Source organism: Stegostoma tigrinum, chromosome 20 (assembly GCF_030684315.1).
Source record: "Stegostoma tigrinum isolate sSteTig4 chromosome 20, sSteTig4.hap1, whole genome shotgun sequence".
In the NCBI taxonomy this organism is placed as follows: Eukaryota; Metazoa; Chordata; class Chondrichthyes; order Orectolobiformes; family Stegostomatidae; genus Stegostoma; species Stegostoma tigrinum.
This window is the reverse complement of record NC_081373.1, coordinates 45,084,232-45,096,780: the sequence shown is the minus strand read 5'-3', so window position 1 is coordinate 45,096,780 and position 12,549 is coordinate 45,084,232. Positions and strand designations below refer to the sequence as shown.

The 12,549-nt window shown below is 42.4% G+C and overlaps 1 pseudogene; it reads left to right on the top strand.

Moving 5' to 3' along the window:
• The first annotated feature begins 3,631 nt into the window (after positions 1 to 3,631).
• Positions 3,632 to 12,215, top strand: LOC125462056 (interferon-induced protein with tetratricopeptide repeats 1B-like; annotated as a pseudogene).
• Positions 12,216 to 12,549: the final 334 nt, after the last annotated feature.

Genomic DNA, 12,549 nt, shown 5'->3' with positions numbered 1-12,549 from the left:
CAAATTTTAGAGGAATCCAAAGAATATTCCAAGGTGGATGAGATTCATGGAAACCCGATCAGAAATAAGACTTACCACCATTTAAATAGACAGTTGATATTTTGACACTATGGATTGTACCGGCTATATGCTATTCATTATTTTAAAGAATGCTTAAAAATCAGCTTGAAGAGAAAGACATCTGTGAAATGTCGAGCAAAATTAGAAGAAATTGCTGAACACCGATTGAATCAATATTCAAGAGACAGTGTCACCTTGGTATATTGGGACTAATACACCAACTGGATGGCAGGAAATCTGAAGCCATTGAATTCTTTCAGAGGGCCCTGGAATGTTATTGCAACAATGAAGAGTTTCAAAGTGCTCTCTGTGAACTAAAGGTGGTTACATAACATCATTTTTTGATTCACTTGGAATCTGAATCTGCATTTGCAACAAATAGTTCAAATTGAATTTAAAGATGAGTTGACATGTTGACCAGTCAGGGTTTTTCCAGAGTTGTGATGGTGGGTGAGGAGGAGTTGGGATGGGGCATTGGAAAATAGTAGTGTCCTCTCTAATAAATCCCCCCTCCATTTACCATGTGGGGTAACTGACACATGTGAGCAACCACCCTGTAGCTATTGGAGTTGGAACTCGCACGCCTTGCGAAGGGGCAGGAAGGGGCACTCCATTGCCCCAATCGGTCACATGCAAGAGGCTGCTTGCTTGACCTATTTGAATTTAATAGTGCTACCTCCCTCTTCAAGAACACCTCCAATGTTGGAACCCCATCACAAACCCCTGCCTACCTCAGCAGCACTGGGCTCTCTCAGTGAGGCTGGGCCGGATCTGGGGCAATCAGACCTCTGATTAGGCTGACAGCATTGACACCTTCATCGATGACACACAGGGGTGCCACTGATTAGAAGGGCCCTCCAGGAAAGTTACTGAAAAGATTCCATGAGACCATAAGACATAGGAGCGGATGTAAGGCCATTCGACCTAGCAAGTCCACTCCTCCATTTAAATGATGGCTGACGGGCATTTCAACTCCACTTCCCTGCACTCTCCCCGTAGCCCTTGATTCCTTCTGAGATCAAGAATTTGTCGATCTCTGCCTTGAAGGCATCCAACGTCCTGGCCTCCACTGCACTCCATGGCAATGAATTCCACAAGCTCACCACTCTCTGGCTGAAGAAATGTCTCCTCATTTCAGTTTTAAATTTACCCCCCTCTAATTTTAAGGCTGTGCCCACGGGTCCTAGTCTACCCGCCCAACGGAAACAACTTCCTAGTGTCCACCCCTTCTAAACCATGCATTATCTTGTAAGTTTCTACTGGATCTCCCCTCAACCTTCTAAACTCTAATGAGTACAATCCCAGGATCCTTAGCCATTCATCTTACGTTAAACCTACCATTCCAGGGATCATCCGTGTGAATCTCCTCTGGGCACGCTCCAGTGGCAGAATGTCCTTCCTGAGGTGTGGGGCCCAAAATTGGACACAGTATTCGAAATGGGACCTAACTAGAGCTTTATAAAGCCTCAGAAGCACATCGCTGCTTTTATATTCCAACCGTCTTGAGATAAATGACAACATTACATTCGCTTTCTTAATTACGGACTCTACCTGCAAGTTAACCTTTAGAGAATCCTGGACCAACACTCCCAGATCCCTTTGTACTTCTGCTTTGCAAATTTTCTCACCATTTAGAAAATAGTCCGTGCCTGTATTTTTTTTCCAAAGTGCAAAACCTCACATTTACTCACGTTGAATTTCATCAGCCATTTCCTGGACCACTCTCCTAAACTGTCTCAATCTTTCTGCAGCTTCCCCACCTCCTCAGTCCTACCTGCCTGTCCACCCATCTTTATATTATCGGCAAACTTCACCAGAATGCCCCCAGTCCCTTCATCCAGATCATTAATGTATAAGGTGAACAGCTGTGGCCCCAACACTGAACACTGCGGGACACCATTTGTCACCAGTTGCCATTCCGAGAAAGAGCCTTTTATCCCAACTCTCTGCCTTCTGTCAGACAGCCAATCCTCAATCCAAGCCAGTAGCTCACCTCAAACACCATGGGCCCTCAGCTTGCTCAGCAGCCTCCCGTCAGGCACCATATCAAAGGCCTTTTGGAAGTCTAGATTGATAACATCTACTAAGTTTCCCTGGTCTAATGTACTTGTTACCTCTTCAAAGAATTCTAACAGGTTTGTCAGGCACGACCTCCCCGTACTAAATCCATACTGACTTGTTCTAATCTGACCCTGCACTTCCATTGCTGATGTGTTTTAGAAGCCGTTTTTGGTCCTGAAGCTGAAGGTTTGTAACACAGACATAAGCTCTATACCCTTGTAATTGTGTTAGCTCACTAATCATTTACTCTACATTTATGTTTCTATTTGCCATGGCGACACTGGTTATATTTATTGATTTCCAAGTTAGCAGGTTTTACACTTAATTAAGTAACTAATTGCAATGATTGAGGCTGAAACAGTCACAATTAATATCTCTAGTTGAGTGCTGTTTGGGTATATTATTGAATTAGCCTCACATATAGACCATGCTGATAGGATTTAAACCATTGGTACCAACATATAAGTATGATTGATTTAGTTCTATCCCTAACTTGAAAGCTTTGGGGATGAGTGTCTTTACGCCAAAGTGCTCACAAGGGTATTCTCTTGTAAGAGATATGTATACTTCCAAAGCTTCTCTGAATAAAACACTTCAAAGGACAAAGTCTATTGATTTTTAGCCAATTACACTCATGCCTGGAACATTTGGATAGCATGGATAAGTACCTGTGTCAGACTTCTACTTATTGACTACAGCTCCGCCAGGAGACATTCATTGAAGCTTGCAACTCTGTTGACACCCCTGATAGCTTTCGATGCTACCGTCAGAAATCCTGATCTGTGAGAGCTGCCACACCATTCAGGCTGCATTAACAAAAAATCCAAGGCCTCCCAAGTTTTTACTCAAGTGGTCTCCAGTAGCCAGCATGTTATCTCTCGTTCAATCTCTCTCTTGAAGGAAACCAAGACAAAATAATCTCTTAAAGCTACGGCATCACCACAATAGATACATCAAGAAAATGGTATATCACTCGATTTTTTTTTGCAAGAAAAAAGCTTTGCACTATTTTAATAGGTAACAAGCTTCCATTTGCAGGTTACACATTGACTCACCCCTATCTCCAACCAGCAGTATTCACATTGTTCCTACCTGCCTGTCCACCCATCTTTGTATCATCGGCAAACATTCTAAGTTAGTAGGTATGAATATATCATCCAAACATAAAATATGACTATATCACTAAAACAAATCACCATATTATCCAATCATACTGTGACAAGTTCACACCTCAAATTGTTCTTTGCAATTACTAGTAAACCTATACCTCTGATGAAGGGCCTAGGCCCGAAATGTCAGTTTTTGTGCTCCTGAGATGCTGCTGGGCCTGCTGTGTTCATCCACCTTCACACTTTATTATCTTGGATTCTCCAGCATCTGCAGTTCCCATTATCTCTATACTGTATACTTGCTCCCTTTCAAGGATAAAAAAAACAAATAATTGTAAAGATATAATGAAAAGGTGGATTTACCAGATTTGGGTGGGCTGCATCTCAAGTTGCTGAGACAAATGAGCTTGGAGATTACAGAGACATTGGCAGTACCTCCAAATCCCAGTGTTGTGAAGGATAGGACTGAACCTGTTACTGCAGAATGCTCCAAGCTGTTGGCCCTTCCATATCACCTGTCCTTTGTGGAGAAACTTACAATGAAAAATATCTGTGACCACAAATACACCAGGAAGTGGGCAGTACGTAGTGTCCTTCAGACCCTGCAGAGAAAGGAAAGAGTAGATCCTGGCATGTTGTCCCTGAGCAGACTGTCAAAGTCATTTAGCAGAATGCCTCATCACCAGAACTTTCCTATAAGGACAAAGGCATTGCTGGGCTGTCGGTGAGAAGGGCACCACCTGTGAGATCTTTCATGGACTCTCTGAGCCACTGCACACTGCCCCCAAAGCAGCAGGAGCTGGGGGTGGTGGGGGGTTGGGGAGTGGGCAGGAGAGGTAGACACCATCACACATCTCCTCCTGGAATGTGCATTTGCAAGTGAAGTGTGGAGAAAGATGCAGTGGTTCTTGCTCAGGCTTGTCACAAGCAGCTTCATGGTGCAGGATTCTGTGTGCCAAGGGCTGATCCCAGGGGAACGCAACAAGGCAAACACCAACCGTGTCTGGAGGACCTTCAACTCTTTGGTCTGCCTGAAACGTGTTGATCTTTCAGTATAAAGAGTTGACCTCAATCGACTGTTGCGGACTGGCACATTCCAGGACTATGTGCTGAGGGATGTTCTAAAGCTTGGGGCAGCTGTCACCAAGGAGCAGTGGGAAAAGACAATGATCTAAGGTCTTTCTGCCAAAGTACAATGGGAGTCCGTCCAGTTATTGGGCCCTCCAGGTGCCTCAAATATATGTAAATGCAGTTGTGTATAAATAAGAAATGCCCTGGGTTTGTTTGTTCTCCATTTGCAAAAACTGTAGAGAATTGAACTGCTTAAGTGGCCATGGGTGTAGTTAAAGACTTTTTTGTGCATAAAGTATATTTTTGGAAAAAAAATCACCTTTGATATGAGCGTATTTCCAGAGAACTGGTGCATCGCTAAAGTCACAGCATTTCGAAAGGGAGAGAATGATAAAGGCAAATTAGGGCAAGACTTATACAGCTAATGGTAAGGGCCTGGGGAGTGTTGTTGAACAAAGAGATCTCGGTGTGCAGGTTCATTGTTCTTTGAAAGTGGAGTTGCAGGTGGATAGGACAGTGAAGAAGGCATGTGGTATGCTTTCTTGTATTGGTCAGTGTGTTGAGAATCGGAGTTGGGAGGTCATGTTGCGGCTGTACAGGACATTGGTTAGGTCATTTTTGGAATACCATATGCAATTCTGGTCTCTCTGCTGTAGGAAGAATATTGTGAAATTTGAAAGGGTTCAGAAAAGATTTATAGGGATTTTGCCAGAATTAGTGGGTTTGGAGAGGCTGAATAAGCTAAGGGTATTTTCCCTGGACCATTGGAGGCTGAGGGGTGACTTTCTGGAAGTTTATAAAATCGTGTGGAGTATGGTTAGGGTAAACATCAAGGTCTTTTCCCTGAGATTCGGGAGTCCAAAAGTAGACGGCAGAGGTGTAAGGTGAGAGGGGAAAAGTTTAAAAGTGACCTAACGGGCAATCGTTTTACAGAGAGGGCAGTGCATGTATGGAATGAGCTGCCAGTGGAAGTGACAGAGGCTGGTACAATTAAAAGGCTTCTGAATGGGTATAGGAATAGGAAGGGTTGAGAGGGGCATGGGCCAAATGCTGGCAAATGGGACTAGATTTATTTAGGATCTCTGATCAGCATGGTTGAGTTGGACTGAATGGCCTGTTTCTGCGCTATACAGCTCTACGACTGAAGTTTTCGAGAAGATTTGTAGCTCGGGTTGTGGATGAGGTTGTAGGCTTGCTCGCCAAGCCAGTGCGTTTGCTTGCAAATGCTTCATCACCCTGCTAGGTAAGATCATCAGTATGCCTCATGAAGCTTCTAGATCCTGGCAATAATGAGAACAGTAGTATACATCCATACTCAATATTTCCGAAGGATTATAAATAAACAGGAAGGTTTGAGAAGCAGGATGTACTAGAGTAGGTGAATTCGTGATTAAATCAAGTTTAGAAAGAAAAGGTGAAAGAAAGACGGGTTTATAGGAGGCAAAATGAGAACAAAAAAAATGTGGAGACTCTATTTTTGTATATGTTATATTTAAATTCTCCAAAATGGTATTGCCTGAGGGAACAAATTCCATGCTTGTAATTGTTAACCATTTGATGAGTCAAGACAATTAGGAGTCATTATCGATGATCCCATTGTTAAAATTGTACACACACTATTAGCCATCGGACTTAATTTTCTGTGGCAAATTTAATGGGCCATTAATTTGCTAATGCCTCAAATTAGCATATTACTGGCAGTTATACCCAATTATCATTTTCACAAATATTTCTGACAACAAATATTTCAGCAATTTCTGGCAATTTGTAATTGATAGGGCACATCATCCTGTCTACAATTTCATGCTACTATTACAATAAATCTGACCTTCCAGAATCACAATGGGGAAAATAGCCACATCAAACAGAGAGTAGAATTAAAAATGAAAAGCATTGGGGAAAAATGTCTTTAACACTGAAGATTGCACAAACTAACTGATGTGGAATGTGCATTGACTGCCATTAGATCTTACCGTAATTGACTAAGGCTGTTGTCAATGACAATGCTGAAACCATCAAAGATGGGAGCTATTGTGAATGCCACCTATTTGACCCTGGCAGGGACCTGGCACATGTTTGACTTGGAGATGACAAGGTGTAGAGCTGGATGGACACAGCAGGCCAAGCAGCATCTTAGGAGCAGGAAAGCTGATGTTCCGGCCCTAGACCCTTCATCCCAAAACGTCAGCTTTTTGCTCCTAAGGTGCTGCTTGGCCTGCTGTGTTTATCCAGCTCTACACATTGTTATCTCAGATTCGTCAGCATCTACAATTCCTGTTATCTCTGATACAAGTTTGACTTGTTCTGATTTTGCTGATGTGGCTGTAGCAAGAAGCAGATTTCAGTGAGCATGCCCTTGGTGAAGCACAGGCCATCTAACGCACTGATGTTCAGGAAGAAAAATTGTTCCCTGAAGACTCTGAGTGGACATGGCCTCATCATGAGAAACCTATTCATTTGCAGTCCTCCTTCTTCCTACACATTATAACCTCTGTTCAGTCTCCTTGCCATGCAGTTGTCCCAGGGGAATATATTCTGCTGCCCCAATATCTGAGAGTTATGCTGAATAGTTGAAGATTTGCTTCATGGCTCCCTGTCGCAGCAACATCCATCAAATACCAATCAGGAACTCACCGGACAATAATCGATCCTCCTTTGAAACGGCGGTCTTGTTTCTGCTGTGCAAGATATAAGAGACGGTGTTAGCTGAAGTATTGAGTTCTGATATGCCAGGGCTAAGGTGAAATCCTAGGCACTAAGAACAGAGATTTGTTTCTAACTCCGAATGGTGAGTGGTTCAGATGGGAACTTGTAGAAGGTGGCATTCCAATGTGTCAGCTACCCTTATTCTGAAGTGCTCATGGTTTTGGCAAGTGCTGTGTAAGGAGCTTCAGTGAATTTCTGCAGTATATCTTGTAGATGCTACACAATGTTATTACCTGATATTTATGTTAATAAAATGTTTTACATTGCCTTGCTTGATTTTCGACTCGAAATATCTTCATTTTGACAGCCACCAATTTGCTGTTAATGAATTCCTTAGCCAAGTTGGTTTCCAATCCAAATGGGCTAGATCCTTCATTAAGATACCTGAAATAATATTTCACCTGGTTGTGCATAGTCACTTTTGATTCTTCTTTTCTCTTCCAATAGTTATTTTAAACTAACTTATACTATTGCCACATTACCAAGGTAATCTCCTCCTTCAAGATGCTTGAATTGTTGGAGATACTCAGCAGGTTTAGCAACATCTGTGGAGAGAGAAGCAGAGTCAATGTTTTGAGACAAGTGACCCTTCGTCATAATGCTTGAATTGCCTAAATCCAAAACTAGCTACCTGTCCCATTGTGTGAGAAACGCAGTAACTTACGGCACATCTCCTGCATGTGTTTTAAGAATTCTTCGTCCTTCTAGCTCCTCCCTCTGTTCCTTCTGAGGTTTGATTGCATAACTAAACTACTGGTTCTTAGTTGTTCAATTAGTTTTATATTTTCCTGGAATTTGCAGACAATTAGCTCTTCTACATCCTACTCACTGTTTGGAATCTACCGTCAATATTCAGCAAGATACCAACTCCTAAAATCAAATGTATTCAGTCTTTGAATCCATTACATTGGCATCTCTCATAGAATAGCAACCTGGAGTAGTGTTGAGCGATACTGACATCCCCGTCCTCCAAACCCTCTGGTCTTATTTCGTTTTCCTTCTCTAATCCCTCCTTGAATCAATTGAAGACAGAAATGTTTACTTGCCACACCTACTCATGGCTCTGTCAGATCTCTCTATAGCTGCTATATCATAACTACTTTTACATGTAACTCTTCCATTTTAGATGTAATGTTCCTCACATTAACAGGTTTATACTCTATCACAGCTTTGTTTCAAACTCTCATCTAACTTCGGTTCCTACTAGCCTTTGCTCTGTTACTGTTTTTCTTCCCATTGCTTTAGTGCATCTTCTCCCTCTACTTGGCTGTTTACTCCCAGGTACTTCTCTCACTGTCTCATTAATTGAGTGCTCCTCAATGGTAGTTATTATTTGCACTATCATGTGGCTGGGCCAAATTCTGTTAAATTACAGATTTTCCACGAGATAAACAGATGACCCTCTCAGCGTCCTGTTGAAACTTATCAGCATTTTAAACATTTCAGGAAGACCTTCCCTTAACCTTTTACAGTCCAGGTCGCTTTCAGGGATGCATGCATATCATTGTCCAGAGATAAACTTGTGGCAATGGGATTCAGTGCTGGAAATGTGATACCTTTAGTGCAGATTGTGTTTCTGCAGAAACTGGTGCAGTGTTCTCATTAATCACGCTGCATGTATGCTTTACAGCCCGTGGAAAATCTTTCATTGTTCACTTTTCATTGCAACCCAAAGCTATTAATCCTGTATGAAAGTCCAGTTTTTGTCGCTGTGCACCAGGTGAGAGGATAGCAACAGAGCATACGTGCAACGAGTTTCACATAACAACAAGAAAAATAATAATCCCAGTGGGGGAGGTGGACGATATTTTGTATTTGGGTTGGGTATAGTACATTTTCTGCAGATTCTAAGCAATGTGGTGCTTTCAATTTCTATTCTAAATTTTAATTCTGAAAAATCCGGGCACTGTGAAAGTTGTGAGAAGTATAAAAGCTGCTGTGAAGAGCTAAACAGACCTGGTTCTACTTTTGCTGCTGATTAAGAGAAGCAGTAGTGAGGACACGCCCTACTGTCTTGATTCTGATCGTCATGAAGTATGAGAGATTTTTACGTATAAGTAACAGATGTAGTAAAGTGTTAGCTGTAGCTTTGTGATAACACCTTTCTCAGAATAATCTGTAGTATTTAGAGGGAAGGGGTGGTCCCTGTTGTAGAACAACAAAACAAAGGACAAAGAAAATTACAGCGCAGGAACAGGCCCTTCAGCCCTCCAAGCCTGTGCTGATCCAGATCCTTTATCTAAACTTGTCACCTATTTTGCAAGGACCTGTATCCCTCTGCTCCCTGCCTATTTATGTGTCTGTCTAGATACATCTTAAATGATGCTTTTGTGCCTGCCTCTACCACCTCCACCGGCAACACATTCCAGGCACCCCCCACCCTCTGCGTAAAGAACTTTCCATGCATATCTCCCTTAAACTTTTCCCTTCTCACCTTGAAATCATGACGCCTAGTAATTGAGTCCCTCACTCTGGGAAAAAAGCTTCCTGCTAATACCACCCTGTCTATACCTCTCATGATTTTGTAGACCTCAGTCAGGTTCCCCCTCAATCTCCGTCTTTCTAATGAAAATAATCCTAATCTACTCAACCTCTCTTCATAGCTAGAACCCTCCATACCAGGCAACATCCTGGTGAACCTCCTCTGCATTCTCTCCAAAGCATCCACATCCTTTTGGTAATGTGGTGTCCAGAACTGTACGCAGTACTCTAAATGTGGCTAAACCAAAGTCTTATACAACTGTAACATGACCTGCCAACTCTTGTACTCGATGCCCCGTCCAATGAATGAAGGCATGTCATACATCCTCTTGACCACTCTATCCACCTACATTGCCACCTTCAGGGTACAATGGATCTGAATGCCCAGAGACAAGCCCTACAGCTCAACTTGTCCATGCTGCTCAGTTTTTCACAATTTAATCTAGCCCCATTTTCCTGTGTTTGATTCATATCCCTCAAAATCTATACCATCCATGTACCTGTCCAAATATTTCTTAAATTACATAATTTTACTTCTCTCCATGGCTACCTCTAGCAGCCTGTTCCAGACACTCAACACCTTCCGTGTGAAAAAACTGCCCCTCATTTGTATCTCTCCTCTCTCACCTTAAAATAGTTTTAGACTCCCCTATCATGGGGGAAAGCTTTTGGCTATCTGCCTCATCTATGCCTGTCATGATTTTATAGACCTCGATAAGGTCATCTGTCAGTCTCCTATGCTCCAGGGTAAAAAGTCCTAGCCTGTCTAGCCACTCCGTATAATTCAAATCTTCCAGTCCAGGTAAAATCCCAGTAAATCTATTCCACACTATTTTTAGTTTAATAATATCCTTTCTATACTAGGGTGACCAGAACTGCATGCAATACTCCAAATGTGGCTTCACCGAAGTCTTGCACAGCTGTAACAAGACGACCCAACTCCGAAACTCAGTGTTCTGACCAATGAAAGCAAGCATGCTGAAAACCTTCTTCACCACCCTGCCGACCTCTGACTTTCAAGGATACTTTCACTATAAAACTGTACCCCCAGATCTCCTTGTTCTATAACACTCCCCAGAGTCTCACCATTGACTGTGTAGGTCCTGCCTTCCTTTGCCCTTTCAAAATGCAACACCTTGCATTTATTTAATTAAACTCCATCTGCGATTCCTTAGCCACTGGCCCAGTTGATCAAGACCTCACTGTATTGGCAGACAAGCTTCTTCACTGTCCACTATCCCACCAATCTAGGTGCTGTCCACAAACGTACTAACCGCATCTCCTAAATTCTCATCCAAATCATTTATATAAATGATGAATAACAGAGGATCCAGCATACCACTTGTCACAGGCCACCAGTCTGAAAAACAATCCTCTACCACCACCCTCTGTCCTTTATTTCAAGACAATTTTGTATCCAACTGGCTACCTCTCCCTGGATCCCATGAGATTTAATCTTTACCCAACAATACAAAATGCAGTATCTTGTCAAAGACTTTGCGAAAGTCCATGTAGACAATATCTACTGCACTGCCCTCATCACTGATCCATTCAAGTAATTCAATCAAATTCATGAGGTAAGATTTCTCATGCACAATGCCATGCTGACTATCCCAAATGAGCCTTCGTCTTGCCAAATGCCTGCAGAGCTGCGTGTTGGCTTTACTCAGTTTCAGGTTGCCGATATGAAATAGACTCCCTATTTCTCACTGAAGGTTGAATAAAACTAAAAATATTTCCACATATTTCTCACAGTGACTCTGCGAGTGGCTCCCTTAAGGAGAAGTTACTTCAGCTGCAAAATCACCTCACATGGAACCTGCAAATAGAGAATGTTGAGTGGGAGGATTTACAAGAATGGTTAAATTATACAATTGAGGCTGACATTGTGCAATATAAAATCATGCCTTAAAATTTTCTAACTTGTATAAATTGCATAAGAGGCAAATGTGACGAGTCATTCAATAATCCATGGGAAGCTGAGGAGATGCTGAGGAAGGACCATAAATCAGATGTTGAAAAGTGGAGCACTGTCACCTATGGAAACACAGCCTGGGTCTATTACCATGTGGGAGAAGCAGCAGAGGCTCAGTCCTACCTTGACAAGCTGGAGACAATCTGCCAACAGTTCCCTGGTGCCTCTTGTTTTACAGCAATGACTGCCCATATTGAGATGTGGCCGGAAATATTATGAAGAGGCAAATGAATGTATTGAAAAGGCTCTGGAGGTAGATCCTGATAATATTGATTGGAATACCGCTCACACAACCTGTTTGTTTCAAATTAAGCAAATATTGGGAGACCCTCACCTTCCTGAGCACTGTAAAGTAGTGAAGCAATTATACCGTGCATTAGCACTGAACCCAAATGACTCTTTTCTCAAGGTCATGTTGGCTCTTAGACGGCAGCAATTTAATCAGATGGGGAAATCTCACAGGTTGTGAGACTCAGGAAGACGTGCTCCTGAGTCCTCCTGACGACCCCTATTTGATTCAGTATGCAGCCAAAGCTTTACGAAAGGAAGGATCTGTTGACCGATCCTTAGAGATGTTGAAAAAGACACTGATGGGAAGACCGAACTCTGGGCTTCTTCACCACCAGATCGGTTTATGTTACAGAAATAAGTTGTCTGAACTGAAGAAGACACCTTATAAATATCTTGCTCACGAAGAAAGAAAAACTTTGATTGAACTTTGCAAATATCATTTCCAAGACAACAAAATGTGAGGCTGGATGAACACAGCAGGCCAAGCAGCATCTCAGGAGCACAAAAGCTGACGTTTCGGGCCTAGACCCTTCATCAGAGGGTGAAGGGTCTAGGCCCGAAACGTCAGCTTTTGTGGTCCTGAGATGCTGCTTGGCCTGCTGTGTTCATCCAGCCTCACATTTTGTTGTCTTGGATTCTCCAGCATCTGCAGTTCCCATTATCTCAAATATCATTTCCACACAGCTTATGATCAGAAACCATCACTGATTTTTGCAATGCTAGATCTGATAGAAATCCTTGAAGAAACTGGAGAGCATTACAAGATCAATGAGATCTACGAACACCTGATCAAAA